This window comes from Castor canadensis, chromosome X, assembly GCF_047511655.1.
Source record: "Castor canadensis chromosome X, mCasCan1.hap1v2, whole genome shotgun sequence".
NCBI lineage: Eukaryota > Metazoa > Chordata > Mammalia > Rodentia > Castoridae > Castor > Castor canadensis.
In genome coordinates, this window is record NC_133405.1 from 112,039,972 (window position 1) to 112,059,441 (window position 19,470).

Sequence of the window (19,470 nt, forward strand, 5' to 3'; positions counted from 1 at the left end):
CATATTAACAGAAACAAAGAAAAAAACATCTCATCATCTCAATACTTGCAGAAAAAGACTTCAATAAAACTCAACACAAGTTCATGATAAAAGCTCTGATGAAACTAGGAATAGAAGGAATGTACCTCAACATAATAAAGGCAGTATATGACAAACCTACAGCCAACATCATGATTAACGGGGAAAAATGAAACTATTTCCCCTCAAGTCATGAATGAGACAAGGGTGCCCAATCTCCCACTCCTACTCAACATTATCTTGGAATTCCTAGCCAGAACAATAAGGCAGGAAGAAGAAATAAAAGGAATACAAATAGGTAAAGAAGATATCAAACTATCCCTATTTGCAGACAACATGATCTTATACCTAAAACATCCAAAAAACTCTACCAAAAAAATTCTAGACACCATAAACAGCTTCAGCAAAGTAGCAGGATACAAAATCAGCTTACAAAAATCAGTAGCCTTTCTATATACCAACATTGACAGATTGAGAAAGAATATAGGAAAACAATTCCATTTAAAAGAGCCTCAAAAAAATTAAATACCTAGGAATAACCTTAACAAAGAATATAAATGACCTCTACAAAGAAAACTACAAAATTGAAGATTATAGAAGATGGAAAAATCTTCTATGCTCATGAATTGGCAGAAACAACATAGTAAAAATGGCTATACTAAATAAAGCAATTTACATGTTTAATGAAATTCCCATCAAAATCTTAATGATGTTCATCACAGAGATTCAAACATCTGCTGTAAAGTTCATTTTGAAACACAAAAGACCATGACTAGCCAAGGCAATACTGAGTAAAAGAGAAAAACTGGAGGTTTCATTATGCCTGACTTCAGACTATAGTACAGAGTCATTGCTACAAACATAGCATGGTACTGGCAAAAAGACAGATAAGAAGACCAGTGGCACAGAACGGAGGACTCAGATATGAATCCATGCAGCTACACCCACCTAATTTTTGACAAAGGTGTCAAAAACATATAATGGAGAAAAGTATGCATCTTCAACAAATGTTGCTGGGAAAACTGGATATCTGCCTGCAGAAAACTAAAACTCTATCAATGTTTGTAACCCTGTACAAGTATCAACTCATAGTGGAGTAAGGACCACCTGAAACCTTGAAGCTTATGCAGGAAAAAGCAGGGAATACAATTGGAAGCAATAGGCATAGGCAAGAACTTCCTTAGGAGGAAACAAATAGCTTAGCAACTAAGAGAAAGGGTGGACAAATGGGACTGCATGAAATTAAATAGCTTCTGCATAACAAAAGAAATGGTCTTTAAATTGAAGAGGCCACCCACAGAATGGGAGAAAAATCTTTGTTATCTATACATCAGAAAAGGGACTGATGCCCCAAATAAACAGTTCAAAAAACAAAAATCCACCAAATTCAATGAACCAATAAAGAAATGGGCAACCAAACTAAACAGAACTTTTTCAAAGGAAGAAATCCAAATGGCTAAAAAGCACATGAAAAAATGCTCACCATCCTTGGCCATAAAGGCAATGCAAATCAAAATCACACTAGATTTCATCTCACTACTGTTAGAAGAACACAAACAACAAATATTGGTGAGGATGTAGGGTAATAGGAACCCTCATACACTGCTGTTGGGAGTTTAAGCTAGTACAACCACTATAGAAAACAGTATGGAGGCTTCTTAAAAAACTAGGAAGATATGTCATATGATCCAGCAATATCATTGCTAGGGATATAGCTGAAGGAATGTAAGTCAAGATATAACAAAGGCACCCCCATGGCCATGTTTATTGCAGCACTATTCATAATAGTTAAACTATGGAAACAGCCAAGATGCCCCACTGCTGATGAATGGATTATGTAAATGTGGTATTTAAACACAACGTAATTTTACTCAGCCACAAAGATGAATGGTATTTTGTCATTTCACATGTAAACGGATGGAATTGGAGAATATTATCTCAAGTGACATTAGCCCAGTTCAGAAGGCCAGAAGCCACAGGTTCTCCCTCATATGTGGTTTGTAGACCTAAAACAAATGCAGCAATATTATGGGACACAGGTCACACTAAGGGAAGGCTGTACAAGTGAGGGATAGGGCAAGTAAAGGAAAGCAAAAACTTGAATGAGGTTTATGTGCTTACTCCACAGGAATGAATATAGAAATTTTAAATTGGCCAGGGCCACTATGTGAACCAGACTAGGGAGTAGTGAAGAGGACTGGAAGAGGCGAATCAATTGTGGCTGTAATACACATATGCATGGGTACAACACAAGGAATCTCTCTGTGTAGTGATCTTTATCTCAAAGTAGCAAAACATCATGTCTTTCATTTTTCGTATTATGTTTTTTCTTCTATAAAATCAGAGAACAGGAGGGCAGAACAGGTTCTGCCTAGGGAAGAGTGGGTGGCTGGCACCAGTGGGAGGGGGGAGGTGATAGGAAAAGGGGTAGGAGGATGCATATGTTGCAAACAATGTATACACGTGTATGTAAATGCAAAAATGATACCTGTTGAAACTTCCAGGAATCTGGGGAGGGTAGATGGCAAAGAAAAGCGGAGGGGGGGATTCAAGTATGATATATTTGATACATTGTAAGAACTTGTGTAAATGTTACAATGTACTCACACCCAGCACAAGTTTAAAAATGACATTTTTAATTCTTTTATTTCATTTATAAATGATCTTTACTTTTTCTTTTCAGTTTATCTATCTTTTATTTATAAAACTATTCTACTGTTGGTTTGTTCTGCCTCCTTCTTTTATTATTCTTAATCCTTCTATCTCTTTGCCATGCCTGATGATAGCACCTTTCTCCACAATTACTGACCTATATTCCTACACGCTAGTGTTTCATTTAACTACAGCTCTCACACTTAACTCCTCTTCTTCCCATCCTGCTCATTCCTTATTTCTTTCCTTACTGCCTTATTTTGATACTTAATGTTTAATCCCTGTGCACGTAAATTTTATATTTTCTAATTACATACTCTACAACATAAGAATGTAAGGCCACTTTTTTCATCTAAAGCCTGATATTATTCTTCCATCTTGGGGTCTGTCTCCATCTACAGTGCTCTCTGTCTCTCTGTGACAAGAAGGTGTCTTGCAGATCCATAGGCAGGATGCTAGACACCTAAGAAGCCAGGGATGAGTTCTTGCTGCAAGCTAGACAGAAGCTCAAAAGGCTTTTCCAAGATGGTGTATTGCTGATAGACCCTAAAGCATCAAACTCCTACAAGCTAGAAAGATAGTCTTAGGTTTGTGGCAGCAAAGATAAGTGAGTGGTTTGGCTAGTTTGTTAAATAAGAGGTTGATAATACATAGGCAGATCATATCTATAACAAACTCTAAAGACTTTTGAAGTACAAACCTGACCTAGGAGTGTGGGCACTACCAGCAACATGCCTCACTGCTGCTCTGCTGGCAGGTGTGATTTCTTTCTCTTGTGTTGCCCCTGGACCAGAGTAAACTCCAGGCCATAAAAGACCACCTGAAGCACTAAAAAATCAACATTCAGGGCTATGATCCCACAGGTCCAGGGGAGTCTGGTAATGCAGAGAAAATGAGAAATCTCCACCATTCACCCATTTAACTGAGTCCCTCCTATACCAGAGAGAGGTGCCTAAAATCTGTCCAGATGAGTGTGTTGCTTTTAGTCCTGGGGGATAACACATAGTCCATCTTAACTTGCATCTGACTGCATTTCTCAGGGAGAAGGCTTTAGGTCTAATAAACTGAATGAAATCTCCCACCCTGCCTGATGGAGGAAGGGAAATGTGACATGTGACTCAGCCCATGCAGTTCTCCATACAAGAAAGATACAGGAAGTACAGGCTACCTAACCTAAGCCCAGCCTGTAAGAAATGAAAAATTTCACAACTTCTGTGAGCTGAAAATGATTGCTTTAGCCAAACAGTCTGGACTAAAGCGCTCAGATTTACCTGGTGGGAGAGGCAGTCCAATATTCCCTTTTCAGCCCCCTTCAATCACCTCAGAGAACCTGCCTAGTGAAGAAATCTGAAACTAACTGCCCACCCAAAGAGGAACCTGTGGCTAAAAAGCTTGAGTGGAGCCCCCAAAACCATCCCAGAGTGGAAGAGCACCACCAATTGCCACCCAGTCCAGCACACCTATCCTAAGGAGGAACAGGGACACAGAGAAAGGCCCTATTAAAAGTGATGCAGGCTTGTATGGTTGGGCAGGGAAGGCAAGCAGAGGGGACAGGTGAGAACTGCATACTAAAACCAGAAGATGAGGACTGGGAGCATGGCTCAAGTAATAGAGCACCTGCCTATCAAATGTGAGGCTATGAGTTAAAACCCCAGTACAAGCAAAATAAATAAATAAAACCTGAGGACCAGAAATTGGAGGGGGATGTCCAGTATACTCATTGAAAATCTACTCCTCTACAATAAGGAAGAAATTTGGATATTTTTCTTTTTTTATTATTGTTGTGCCTGGTATTTGCAAAACTTCTCACAATATAACAAATATATTATACTTGAATTTACCTCCTCCACTGCTCTCTTTCACTCCCCCCTCCCCTGATTCCTAAACATGTTTCAACAGGTACCATTTTTGCATTTACTTACATATGTACACATTATTTGTGCCAGCTCCAACCTCCCCCCTGGGACCACTCCCCCCACTTTCTGGTAGAACATTTTCTGCCCTACTGTTCTCTGATTTTGTACAAGAAAAAACATAAAAAATAATAAGAAAAATGGCATTTTTCTAGTTTGAAATACAGATAGCTGTACAGGGAGATTCCTGGTATTGTTTTCATCATATATGTATTACAACCTGAATTGATTCATCTCTATCTGACCTCTTCATTTCTCATTTGTACCCTTCTCATAATGGCCTCAGCCAGTTTAAGATTACTATATTCATTCTTATACAACTTGCCCTAGCCCTCCCATGCACAGTCTCCTCTTAGTGTGACCCATGTCCAATAACATGATATTGAAGAATGAGAAGAGGTCCAAGCCAAAGGGATATGTAATCTATTCAACAAAATAATAGCAGTTAATGTAGCAAATCTAGAGAAAATGTTGCCCATTCAATTCCGGTACAGGACGCCTCCAGGACACTAACAGACTTGACCAAAATAGAACCTCTCCATGCATGTATCATTAAAACAACTAGAACAGAGAAAGAAAATTGAAGGCTGTAAAAGAGAAAAACAAATATCATATAAAGGTATACCAATCAAGACAATGGCAGAGTTCTCAACAGAAACCTTAAAAGCCAGAGTGGCATGGAGTTGAGGTAGTTTGAGCACTGGAAGAAAAGAATTTCAGCCCTAAAATACTCTACCTAGCAAAACTATCATTCAAAATTGATGGAGGAATAAAAGTCTTCCACATTAAACAGAAACAAAACAATATATGACCATGAAGCAAACACTACAGAAGATTCTGCAAGTAATTCTATACAAAGAAGATGAAAGTAAACAAAACCATGAAAGGAGTGCACACACTCAAATCCTTAAACAAAAACAACTAAATGGCAGGATTCACTATATACCTATCAATATTAACACTGAATGTCAATGGACTCAAGTTCTCCCATCAAAAGACACCATTTGGCAAACAGGACTAAAAAGGGATATCCACCAATCTGTTGTTTATAAGTGACCACCTTATTTACAGAAATAAACAGTGTCTTGGGGTGAAAGGCTGGAAGAAGATTTACCAAGCCAATATTGCCTGAAAACAGACAGGAGTAGCACTATTTATATCAGACAAAATAGAGTTCAAACTTGCATTACTCAAACAAGACAAAGAATATACCATCATACTAATAAAAGGGGTAATACATCAAAAGGAAATAACAATATCAACTTATATGCACCCAATGTCAGTGAATCCGATGTCATTAAACATACACTAAAGGACTTAAAATCACATGTACACTCCAACAGAGTGGTAGTGGGAAACTTAAATAGCCCTTTATCAACAATAATTAGGTAATTCAGACAAAAAAACCAACAAAGAATTCCTAGAACTAAATGACACCATAGATTAAATGGACCTAACAGATGTCTACAGAATATTTCACCCTGCAACAGCACAATATACATTCTTCTAAGCACCCCATGGAACATTCTCCAAAATAGACCACATCTTAGGGCACAAAGCAAATATCAACAAATTTAAGAAAATAGAAATAACCCCCTGCATATTGTTTGACCATCATGCAATCAAACTAGAACTAAATAACGTAAGCAGCAGCAGCAAATATACAAGCAATTGTAGGTTGTACAACACACTGCTCAATGATCAGTGGGTCATAGAAGAAATAAGAGACAAGATCAAAAAGTTCCTGAAATTTAATGATAATGAAAACATGAACTATCAGAACCTATGGAACATAGCAAATGCAGTCCTGAGAGTGCACAGAAAGGTCTCAAATGAACTTATTAAAATCTTATTGAACTTTTTGAAGTTTCAATTTGTTTATCCTTTCTTTTCTTTTTTCTTTCTTCCTCTTCCTTATCTTGTTTACTTCTCATCCTCCCTTTAAACACACTTTCCTAGTCTATTCCTTATAAATCACTCAATAAGTGGTTTATTCTACCACCTTGTATTACTCCCATACTTTTTCTCTTCTACAATCTCTGACAATAGCACACACCTCCACAATGACTGAACTACACCTCTACACACATTAGGGTGTTATTACCCTAGAACTCCCATACCTTGTACGTCTTTTTATATCTCTGTCCATCCTCCTCTTCCTTATTACCTCTTCTACTTACATTGTTTTTATCACCTATGTTTTTATCTCTATCCAAACAAATTTTATTTCTCCAAAACACCTCTATTTATAGATAACATGGCCAAGGGTTTTTATATTTCATGTAAATAACTGGTTTGGCATTGAATTCATGAATTTGTTTGTATACCCCCAGGACAATGGACAGAAATGATACAGCAACCTAGACCACAAGCAATTTAGCCAGATCATAGAAATTAAGTCAAGGGAAAGATTTCAGGTGACTAAAACTCCCAACCAGCTAATTGACAACACATGGGAAAATTTCAAAATAGAATCATGAGAAATAAGAGAAGGCATGGGAATATGATGCCTCAAAAGATCAACCACAGCAAAATATAGGGTCATATGGATAGTGAAGGGGATGAAACCTCAGTTTTTGAATTTAAAACAATGATAAGAATGTTTTAAGAGTTTAAAGAGGACATACAAAAACAAGTCAATGAATTCCAAGAGAGTATAGATAAAAAGCTCAAGAAGGCACAAAAAAGCCTAAATGAACTCAATGAGGATACAAACAAACATCACAATGAAATCAAAGAGGATACAAAAAAAATTAGATAAATGAAATAAAGAAGACAATACATTATGTGCAAAAAGAGCTTTATAAAGATACATAAAGTCTCAAAAGAGTGAACAGAAACCCTGGAAATGAAATGCTCTTTAAGTGAAATAAAAAATACAGTTGAAACCACTCTTGCAGACTGGAATAAGTGGAAGACAGAATTTCAGAACCTGAAGACAAAACAGACATAATGGAAAAAAATAGAGGAATACATAAAGAAAAGAATGAAGAATTGTGAAAGGAATATACAAGAACTCTATGACTCCAATAAAAGACCAAACATGAATCATGGTCATTGGAGAAGGAGACGAGTTGCAAACCAAAGGCACAGGAAACATATTCAACAAAATAATAGTAGAAAACTTCACAAATCTCAAGACAGAGATGCCCGTACAGGCAGAGGAGATCACTAGGACACAAAACAGACATAACTAAAATAGAACTTATTCGTGTAATGAATACTGAAAGAATACTGAATGCTGAAAGGGAGAAATGTTAAAAAAAAAACCCTATAAAGATAAATCCATTAAAATAACCACAGATTTCTCAACAGAAACTTTAAAAGATTCTGTTTACCATATAAAATTTTTATTTCACCTTCAATTATGAACGGTAGCTTTGCTGAATGGAATTTTCTAGGTTTGAAATTGTTTTCTTCCAGTGATCAAAATACCTCACTCCATGCCTTTTTTCCTTTTAATGTTTTGTTGACAAATCTCCTGCTATTCATGGGTTTACCTTTATATGTTATTTAATTTTTAAAATTTCAATTATTTCATAATTAATATAAAATTATTTTATACTTTCATTAATTGTATAATGTCCATGGCTTTGTTCTGATATTTGTTTAAATCCTCTTTGAGTTCATTTAGTTGTTTCTGTGTAGGAACAAGACACAATGAAACAAGAGAACTTTTAACCACACAGAGTGGGGAAAAAGAGCAAGGAAATGCTGTCAAGGGGGATACATTGACTTAACCATAGTGCATGTACAGGTATAATGTCAAGGCAAAAATACCACTGAACAATGAACAGATACCTAGACAATGAAGGAAAAGAATGGAAAACAGGTCATACATAGGAGAGGTACTTATTGGAATGGTAGGGTAAAAGAAGAAAGCTAAGAAGGTGAATATGTTTGATATACTTTATATATAAGAATGAATATATGCACATATGAATAGAATAAATGAATTTAAAATAACATATTGGCTGAGAAGCCTCCATTAAAATAGCAGGCATAGTAACTCAACGAAAAATAAAAGAATGAATATAGAATATTTAGAACTGTTGAAATAATCATAAGAGGGAGACTAAGATAGAAAAGGAAAAATGGAATGGATGAACCAATTTGGAATATAATACATATATACATGGAAAGGTCACAATGAAAGTTCCTGTGTAGCTATCCTCAACAAACAGAAATGTCTTTTTTCAAAAACAAAGGACAGGAAGGTGAGGTAGGTCCTGTCTGGGTTTTGGTACCAGTGGGTGGGGAGAGGATATAGAGAATGGGTAAAGCAGGGTGAATATGGTTGAAATATTATGTACTCATGTATGAAAATGGAAAAATGAAACCTGTAGAAACTATTCTAAGAAGGGGAGACAGGGGATAAGGAGAATAATGGAGTGAATTTGAATAAAATATATTGTAAGCATTTTTGTAAATATCACGAAGTACTCCCTAAACAATAATAATATGATAATAAATTTTTTAAAAAAGAAAATTTAAAAGGAAGAAGAGGATGGAATGAGGTTTTCAAAAGCACTGAAAGAAAATAATTTCAAGTACAGAATTATCGGGCTGGTGGAATGGCTCAAGTGGTTGAGTGCCTACCTAGCAATCATGAAGCCCTGAGTTTAAACCCCAGTACCACCAAGAACAAACAAAAAGTTTTATTCAAATGTAGAATTATCTACCCACCAATGTTATCATACACAATTGAATGAAAAATAAAAACCTTTTATGATAAACAGAAACTAAAACAATATATGACCACTAAATCAGCACTCCACAAATCAGCGCTCATGCTAATTCCAAGTACTATTACCATCTCCACTTACCATTAAAATGAAAAAAACTCACAATGCCAAACTTTCTCTTGTTTTTCTGGTTTTCTTGATGAAAAATACTCCTTACATGATTCTGCCCATCTGCTCTACTTGTTTGCTTTTACTCAATGGGAAAATGAGTTATCCTGTTGGGAAAGATAGATATTGATCTAAATGTAACAATTTGGCAAGGCAATGTAAATGAATCAAAATTCCTAAACTTTGAAAATTCACAATTTGAACTTTTTTTTCAAATGCTTCCCCTTGTGAAAAGACACAATTTGTGAGTCTTCCCAATAAAGTAGAACTTTCCATGGAGTAGACTGTGTCAAGATCTAAATACTATGTGAAGATTATGATGAAATCCTTATTGTCACACAGATAATCCACATTCTCACGATCAGCTTGCATCATTAATTAGGCAATATATTGTTCTTGATCTGGCAAGCTCCTTTGGCTGTCTTAACTGTTGCTCTTTATGGATACCCATGAAACTATAAAGTGACAAAAAGTATGACTCAAAGCCAAAGGCTGTTACTAAACCCTATGACCTCCATGGCTTTGTACTTTTAGTAAAATGATTATCATCTTGGCTGGGTATGGTAGCCATGGCTGTAATCTCAGGTACATGGGCAATTTAGGTAGGAAGATCACAGTCTGAGGGCAGTCCTAGGCAAAAAAGGAGGAAGCTTTATATTTAAAAAAAATAACTAAAGCAAAAGAGGGTGGGGGTGTGGCTCAAGTGGTAGAGTGCCTCCTAGCAAATATAAGGTTTCAAAATCAAACTCAGTACCACCAAAAAGTATTATCTTCTAAGTAAATTAGGAATTAACAGAGATTATTTCCTTTCCTTCCCTTCTTCCTTATCTTTCCCTTTCCCTTCCTTCCATTTCCTTTCCCTTTACTCCTTTCCTTTCCTTTCTTTTCCTTTCCCTTCCCTTCCTATCTCCTTCCTTTTCCCCACTCTCTTCCCCTCTCCTTTCCCTTTCTTTCTTTCTTTCTTTTCCTCCATCTCTTTTTCCTTTTTTCCTTCCTTCCTCCCTTCTCCTTCCTTCTTCTTCCTTCCTTCCTCCTTTCCTCCCTCCCTTCCTTCCTTCCTTCCAACTGGGATTGTGCTATGTAGCCCATGCAAGCCTTGAACTTTGAACACTTTTTATTTTTTGCAGTACTGGAATTTGAACTCAGGGCCTACACATTGAATCACTTCACCAGCCCTTAATTGTGATTTTTTTTCAAGGTAGAGTCTCACAAATTGTTTCTCCAAACTAGCTTCGAATGGCAATCCTCCTGATTGCTGCCTCCTGTGTAGTGAGAATTACAGGTGGGAGTCACTGGCACCCTTCTAGCCTTGAACTCTTGATCTTCCTTCCTCAACATACTAAGTGCTGGGATCACAAGCACCCTGCCCTGCCGAGACTATTTTCTTGAGTAGTTTTTAAACTCTTCTGCTTTAAAATGTGATTTTTATTTTGTTTTCATTTTGAATATAAAAAATCAAATGAAATACAAAAAAGTAGATGATATTTCAGATGTGTGAGAGTATGTTGCATGTTTTAAAAGTAACTTTTAACTTTCTGTATTAATTAGGATAGTACAAAATATTAAGAAATATAGATGAAATACTGTGTATACATGTATGCAAATGGAAAAATACCTGTTAAAACTTCCAGGAATAGGGGTAGAGGGGGATAAAGGAGAATGATGGGGTGAATTCAAGTATAACACATTTGATGTATTGTAAGAACTTTTATAAATGTTACAATGTATCCCCACAAAGCACAATAAAACAAAAAATATGGAAACATATATAAATGGATAAATATACAAGCTTAAGTCTCACATTCTCTTTGTATTTATTTATTTTTGCAACGCTGTGGATTGAACCTAGGGCCTTAGATATGCTAGCCAAGCACATTACCATCAAGATACATCCCCAGATATTTGTCATACTTTCTTTATTGGCTGGGTGGCTCTCTCCTCAATAAGATCCAATGAACCCTGCTATTTCCATCTGTGTCTTTACCATTGTGTAAGCAAGTAATGTTCAGTAGCATTTGTTATAATGATGAGAATGTACCCTTTATACTTTTGAAATGTGGCTAGTGTGAATAGGAAATTTAAACTTTAATACTACTAAATTTTAATGCTTTTAAATTTAGTCACAGCTGCCATATCATTTAAAATATCTAGAAGAGGGGAATAAAAAATGGACAGGGGGAGGAACTTTTATTTTCAATGATTTGATCCAGAATAGCATTATGTTCACTTAAATTCCACTGACATAAACTAGTTCTGGTAACAACTAGATGGGTGCATGCAAATACAGATTTTTTTTTGCCAGCTACTCCTCAATTGTAGCCATACATAATGAAAGGGTAAATATATTATGTTGGCCATGGATAGTCATTATTATACCTGAAGAGAAATGATTAATGGATTTTAAAATAAATGTTCATATTGAAATAAAATATAAAATGAGAAGTAGGTAACTAGAAGAGTGACAAAATCATAGCAATAGCCATAGTGATAACAACTGGCTTTCTTTATTTTTTGGGTCTAAGAAATTAAGAAAGAAAAAATATGAAAAGAGAAAATTGGTAAAAAGCTCAAATTAGAGAGGGAATCTAGAGTTTTGTGGCTCTCATTATGAATTCCCTATGACAAAATAATCCCATTTTTGTAATAAGCTACAAACAGATGGTTAGAAACATTTGATGCCACTGAAATCACTAAGTAGTCATGAAGTAGCAGAATGGACAGAAGTTGTATTTAAGCAAAAGGACCCAGTAGTGTAGATACTCCAATGTATAAACAGTATAAAAGTAGATGTTTTCACAAAGGAAGAAGAATATCAAAGGCACAAAAAGAGCCAGCGATGTCTAACAGACTTGTTTAAAGAAGGGATACTGGATACTGAGATACCAGGCTCTTTTTGGGTCATTCACTAACTAATAGATCAGTGTGGGATAATTTCCTTCACTTCTAATAGGTCAATTTTATCTTTTGTAAAATTAAGAGTATAAATGTTGTCAATTGATTGTTGAAAATTAAGAGTATAAATGTTGTAACTGAAAGATCTTTTCAGTTACACATGACAGAAAATCAATGAAGTCTAATTTAAACAAAATAGGTAATTTACTAGTTCATGAAACTGTACAAACCTAGCCTGGTATGTTCAACAAACTAAAACTGTATAATTCAGATGCTCTATCTCTTGGCATGTACACTGGTGTGTAAGGCTGGTCAAGCCTATTTCATGTGGCTATCCCAGTGAACAATAATGCAATTAATAATATAATGATAACCACATGCTATTGGAAAGATAATGGGTGAAAAAAATAAAGAAGAAAACCAGACCAAAAAGGATTTGCGGTAAACAAAAAAAAATTAAGTAATCTTTATAGTGATAAACTTCTGAATCCATTGTAGAATTTTACCAGTTAAGTTTCTTCAGACAAAAGTACTCATCATTTTCATAGTTTATCAATTTGTTTAATCCAGTTCCATGTGGCATTTATTTTCTATTACAACAAAGGAATTGGTTCATTATACTCTAATTTTCAGTTTCAAAAGATTCTTATATCATAATGCATTTTGTCTAAATATTCTAGTTTTCATATGATATAATTTTCTTTGTGCACCTAATTTACAACCTACGCTCATTAAAATATTAAAATTATATTTCACTTTTATAAAAATATGCTTTTATTTCACATGAAAAATAAGCAAGTAAGAAGATGTATTTATGTGTGAGAGAGGTAGTATGATACATTCATCTAGATCAAAATGATCAGAAAATAGAAATCACTGTCTAAATTACTATAAGTTAAACTATAGGAAATTAATTCGTTAAGCTAGGATATTTTCCATTATTGCTAATTAATTCATTCAATGATGTGTATTGAACATGACAATGTCTCAGTTGTTCAAGGACAGTACAGCATCGAACAATACTGAGAAAACCCTGCCGTCCACCAAGGACCTTTCATTTTAGTGTGGGAGGGAGAATACTGATGTACTATTAACATTCTAATAGTTTTAAATCTAGGTTCCCAAAGAAAATATTCACTGAAGGGAACAAAATAAAACTCATTTAGTATAAGATACAGTCACTGGCATGCCTGTTCCTAATCTGGAATGTGTATGTTTCAATTCATGATATTCAAATAAATTTTATTTTTAATCATTATATCAGGTCTATAAAACACAGCTAAATGTGAAATCAGATAACAACTGACAAACTAGATTCCTACTTCATTCAAATGCACATTGTGGCATCAAAATGCAGGAAATCCTTGGTCAGGAAAACAGGTTCCATTTACTCTAATCTCCTCCAAGATAATGTCTCTATTTGTCAATTAGTTTTCTCTAAACATCTCACCTTATGGAAGGACATTAGCTAAAAAATGTAGGCATTTTGGAGAAATAACTTATCCAGAAAAGCATGGCTAAATATAATCAAAGTAGAATGATAAAGAAGTAATAAAATTGATAAAAAGTAACTATTCCTACAGAAATAAAAAATCTGGCTAGAATTTTACTTGGCTAACACAGTTTACTGAGCACAGCAATACAATTCCTCTCCTTGACTCTACCTTGTGTGGACTTCATCCAGATATTCAGATTTTTAGCCTAAAATAAACCCAGATTTACTATGCCTCTATGCATCTTAGAAAAATGTTATTAGACTCCTTAATGTTTTCTTTCAGCTGGATTCCCATGTTGTCTACATTAGCTTTCAACTGTTCTCTGATTTGGTTCAGTAGCCCCACTGGATCCTTATTTTTTGAATGAAACAGAAAGTGTCTATTGTGACTACAGATGTCTATTTAGGATTCAGGCAATTATTTACTGATGTTTGTTTTAGCTACTTAATGCTTCTGTGAGATTTTTACAACTTCAGTTATCTGGAAAACCATGGTTGGCCATTTCTCTCCCTTTCTCTGGTTTGCATGCAACATATTCATGAGTTACTTCATAAGGCATGCCATATCCTTAGGAAAAACTCTGTCTCTTCAGCTGTTATACTTAATTAAGCTAATTTCATATTTTCCAGGATAATACTGCATCTTATCCATCCTAAAGTTTGTCCTTCAAGCTGAGATCAAAGTTGACAATGATGAAAAACTTGACATATGGGCAAGAAGGAAGGTAGTAACGAAAAATATTTTTTGAATATTGAAGAAAAATAAATTGCAGATTTTTATTGCCTATATTAGACCTAACCGTAACCTCATATGTAAATTTTCATCATCTGGGTCTTGTGTTATTAGAATTTGTGCATCTGCCTCTGACTAAAAAACAACAGTAAGCAGTCTTCCCCACCAATATTTCCTGCAAAACACTGCTTTACAAAAGTCATGTGAAATCTCTATTCTGCTTTGTGGATAGAGACACAGTCACTTGCTTAGATCAGTTCTCCTCAGACCACATATCTAGCTTCCTGTAATGTTTCAAGTAAACATTACATCCTGTTGACCCCCTCCCAAATACAAATCTATCCCATATCTTGGTATTAATGGGAGCACTTCTGCAACTAGAATTGGACACACCTCTTTAAAAAAAAGTTCTCTCCTATCAGAAATATAGAGTGAAGAAAGATTCTTAAATAAGACCCTTTCTTCTATAAATTTATCTGTGTGTAGCACTGCAAATGTAATCATCTGTTTTATAACCACAGCCAAGGCTTCAGCGTGGTTGTCTCACAAATTTATTTTTGGGTCCCATTGGAGCATATACATTCTTGCTACACACTGATTCTTAAATATTGCAGTTTAGCCATGACACGTTGTGGGATCACAAATGCAATATTACTACACTCACATGTGTAAAGAAAACATAGGTCTCTTACTTAGTTTTTCCTCATGTTTTGTCCCCCATGCAAAGACACATTTCATAACATAGGCAAATCTGGTCTTAATCATCTGCCCTTTAAATACAGAGCTCAATCTTATAACTTCTAGGTTTTCAGAAGCCCTAATTTCTGGTTATGATAATGGATATGTGCATTTTAGCCTTAGATATAAGGTTATTCTCATAATTTTAACCAGGGAAACAGTTGACTTTTCTGATTAACCCTGGAGCCATGTGGGAATTTCTTCAACTCTGTATCATCCTATTCTTTCCATCCCTTCAAAAGTCAAGTGTGGCTCATGGTACCTTATCAGAATGCTTTTTGTCTAACTACTGCATTCCGTGACTTTTTACTGTGCTATAGCTTTCATTCCTTGCCCAAGTTATTTCCCTGGTCTCATAGGTTTAGAAGGTCCTCTATAATGTAAGGACTAGGTAAAGATTATCTCTATCTTTCTTCTTCCTATCCCAAACAATGTCCTTTATAAGAGATTGACAGAAAAGGAAGGGAAAAGGCAAGCATGTATCTCTTTGTCAGCTTCCATTCATTTTCCCTTTGTTTCTCTTCCTTTTCTATCCAAATGGAATTCAAAATCTGGATGTTCCATTTTCCCTGCTTTGTGGTAAGGACTACTCACATACCACCTACTTGTTTTCTGATGACACTTAGTTTCATGGTTCACTTTTAGTAGTGGAAATCATAGAATAGTAATATGGTAAAAGAAATGTCTGAGATGTAGTATATCAATTAATTTATGAACCCCAGCACTGAACTTGTTAAAAGTATTTTTGTGAGATTAGAAATCCTTTCATTTTCATTGCAAAAGTTATATTTTCCTTATTTTCTGAGGAGAGTCAAGTTTAAAGTCAAATGTATATTTTGACCTCTTTGTTCTCAGAGATACCTACTCTCTTGTTCTCTCTTATGTTCATTGAAGTGATAAATTACATGATTCAACCATGGAGGTGCCTATAAAGGAAGATGACTAAAGGAGAAGTGAAAATATGTCTATTGAAATGTTAAAAGTATTAGACCCATCTCAAAAATTTTACCTACTTCATCTTGTAGCTGTAGAATGTCCTGATTAGAAGTTTTATGGGAATTAACTTCAATTAATTTGAATTCTAGAATATATAAATTATATGATTCAGACTTCATTTCTGCATTGATGTCAATGACCCAAGTACACATGCATTTCAACAATGACTGTACTGTATTTCTCTACAGAAATTTAGGGAACCATCTAGTGAAAAGAAGAATATCTATTTAAGAAGAAAGAGTCAGGCACTGGCTACTCAGGAGGAAGAGATCAGGAGGATTGTGGTTTGAAGACAGCCTTGGTAAATAGTTTGTGAGACCCTATCTCAAAAAACTCTTCACAAAAATAGGGTTGGTGGAGTGGCTCAAGGTGAAGGCCCTGAGTTCAAGCTCCTGTACCACAAAAAAAGGAAGAAGAAGAAGGAGAATGTGTGAGAGAGGATGAACATGAGCATGAGAGAAGGAGAAAGAGGAACGGGAAGGGAAGGACAGAAGAAGGAAGGAATCAAGAAAGAAAGAAAGAGAAAATGAAAGAATGAAATAAAGAAATTAAGAACAACTCTAATAAAATATGACCATTTCTTTTCTACTCAAAATTTCCCTGAAGTAATTTTTTGTTGAACTAGGGTTGGAACCCAGGGCTTTGACTATGCTAGTCAAGTGCTCTCCACTGAACTCTACCCTTACCCCTCTGATACAGGAACTTGAATCCATCTATTTTCTATAAGTTTTTTTCATTTAGTGAAAGCTATGCTCACACAGCTTTTGCTCAAGGTGGTTAAATATGCATTTCTATCACTATCATTTTATGACATTATATGAAAAATTATTTAAAAGCTAGAGAAAATTCCACAAAAGTGTACTTGATAAGATTCAGGAAACAGAAGAAGAAATCTTTATCATTTTATTTACCTTTGTGGGTTTTCACGAACATACATGTTTTCTTGAACTCCTTGTGAAAATGTCTATATGTGCACATGCATCCATCCATTGATCCATCAATTCATTAATATCTTCATTAACTTTGTTGAGGATTTTTCCAGGATATAAGGGGGGGGATACAGTGGGGAAAGTTGGCAAGGTCTCTGTCTGACAGATGTGAAATATAATAATCCAATAAACAAGTTAACTGGATTTTGTGATAACATCCACAAAGGAAATGAATGGGATGTTGAAATACACAGAAATATGATCACTGTATGGATATCACTTTTGACTTAGGACTTCAAGAAAGAAGATGAACATGAAAGGAAACAATATAAAATGTTGACAAATTGCAAGAATTAGAGAAGGATGTAGTTAAGTGGACTATTGCAGTATCACATTTGAAACGGAAGTTATATTGATTTCAATAACTATTTTAATACTTTTCTGTAAACCCAGATTTTTAGTAAGAAAATTTTACCTCATCTACTATAAAACATAAAGTATATTTTAATTATATCTCTATCATGTACAATTTCAAATTCATTAATTCATTCTACACATGTACTTATTTACTTTTCTGATATATTCATTAAGTGATTACTGTGGTTAAGAATGCCCACATTTAAAGTTGTAATTTAAACAAAATGCTATCAGCATTTTTAAAGAGCAGCAGGGTGTAAAAGAAATCCATAATAGAGGCATTGAACATAGTCTGACAAGAATTCTCTCTGGGAAAGAGTTCTTGGAGTGAAGTTATATATTGAGGAACAAGGAGAATTGCTGGAATTAGATTCTTTTATAATGTAAAGTTCACTTAAGCTAGCAAACAAGACATTTTAATGGCCAATGAAACCAATAAACATTCAATAACTGCAAACTACAAAATTTTTATTGTAAATAGTCTAATTTATAAAGTGAAATATCAAATTCATAGAGGTTCACAATTATGCACACCAAATAGAATAAGCATAAATTGTTGTGGGAGGCTTTTAGCTGAGATAGGAGACACTGAAGCAATTTAGCAGGAAGCAATGTTTATTGTGCCAAAACAGACCCAGTGGACTTGTGTCCAAAGGCTGAGCCCTGGGAACAAAGGGGTCTTACCTTATGTACCCTAGCAAGCAGGTTACAGAGGCAATAAAATTTAAAAGAACAAGGTTTATCCCATACATGATTACATGCAATTCTATAAGCTACTTCACCCTAGTGATTTAGTGCCCCTCTACCCCTAATGCTGTGTGACCTTCTTCACCTTTGAATTCCTTAGGTTTTATCTCTCTGCTATGCTCTCCCTTCCCCCCTGCTGCCTTATCAGAACTTGGGCCTGTTTGTTTTCTTCTGGTCCTCCTCCCTGGTACATCATTCCCCCCTTTGATGCTCAGACCCACCTAGGGTCAAAGAGCATCATCTTGATCTAGGGGTTTGTATCTCCACAGCATCATTACATGTGAGGGTGTTTTCCTCTCCATAGTAGCCTCCATAATATTCCTTACAGACTGCATTACAGGGGGAACTAGGCAGGGTAGTATTAAGCATACTCCTAACATTAGGCCTATTGCCTCTATCAAAGTTTTGAATCCACCTAAAGCAGATAACCACCCTCCAAACAGGTCATTGGGATCCCATCCTTTCCAAGTCTGGACAGGACATGGGAAAGCTTTTTCATTTTGTCTGTGATCTCTTCTATGACCTTTCCCTCATCATCAATCTGTAAGCAGCAGTTTCTCAGGTTAAATTTTCCACAAACTCCTCCCTCAGAAGCAAGCAAATAGTCTAAAGCCAAGAGGTTCTGATAGATGGCATTGTGCATGATAGTGCTTTTTCTCGCCAGCAAACTGAGGGCTCTTGCAGTTTCATTAGTTATAATTTCAGCAACAGCCTGCAGCCTGATAATGCGGTTCAGCATATATATAGGGGTACAATAGCCCCAGGACCAGTCTTCTGCCAAGGTGGCAGGACCACAATACTGGATGATTTGCTCAGGAGGCCATTGGTCATCTTTCCAATTACCAATTTGTAAGGCACCCCATTTTGTCTGCTTAATCTTTCTTCATATATGGGGACTCCCAGTTTTTCACCTTGTCTGAGGGGAAGCAAGAGGAGGGATGGTCTGATTGAGCCTAGTACACAAGACCCAAACCAGCTTCTAGGTACAACACATAAGCTTGCTTCCCACAGATCCAGTATAGCCCCCTGGGTGCCCACCAATCTATGTTTGCAGTAAGATTATCCAATGCTCTCCAGAGATTAGAAA

At 35.6% G+C, this 19,470-nt stretch overlaps 1 long non-coding RNA gene across 1 annotated transcript in view; it reads right to left on the minus strand.

Moving 5' to 3' along the window:
- The window catches only part of LOC141419700 (uncharacterized), a 102,748-nt gene that overhangs the window by 32,965 nt on the left and 50,313 nt on the right, over window positions 1–19,470 (minus strand). Inside the window, exon 2 of the long non-coding RNA XR_012444323.1 lies at window positions 9,410–9,543. This is a non-coding gene — a long non-coding RNA (uncharacterized lncRNA). The remainder of the gene's footprint in view (window positions 1–9,409; window positions 9,544–19,470) is intronic.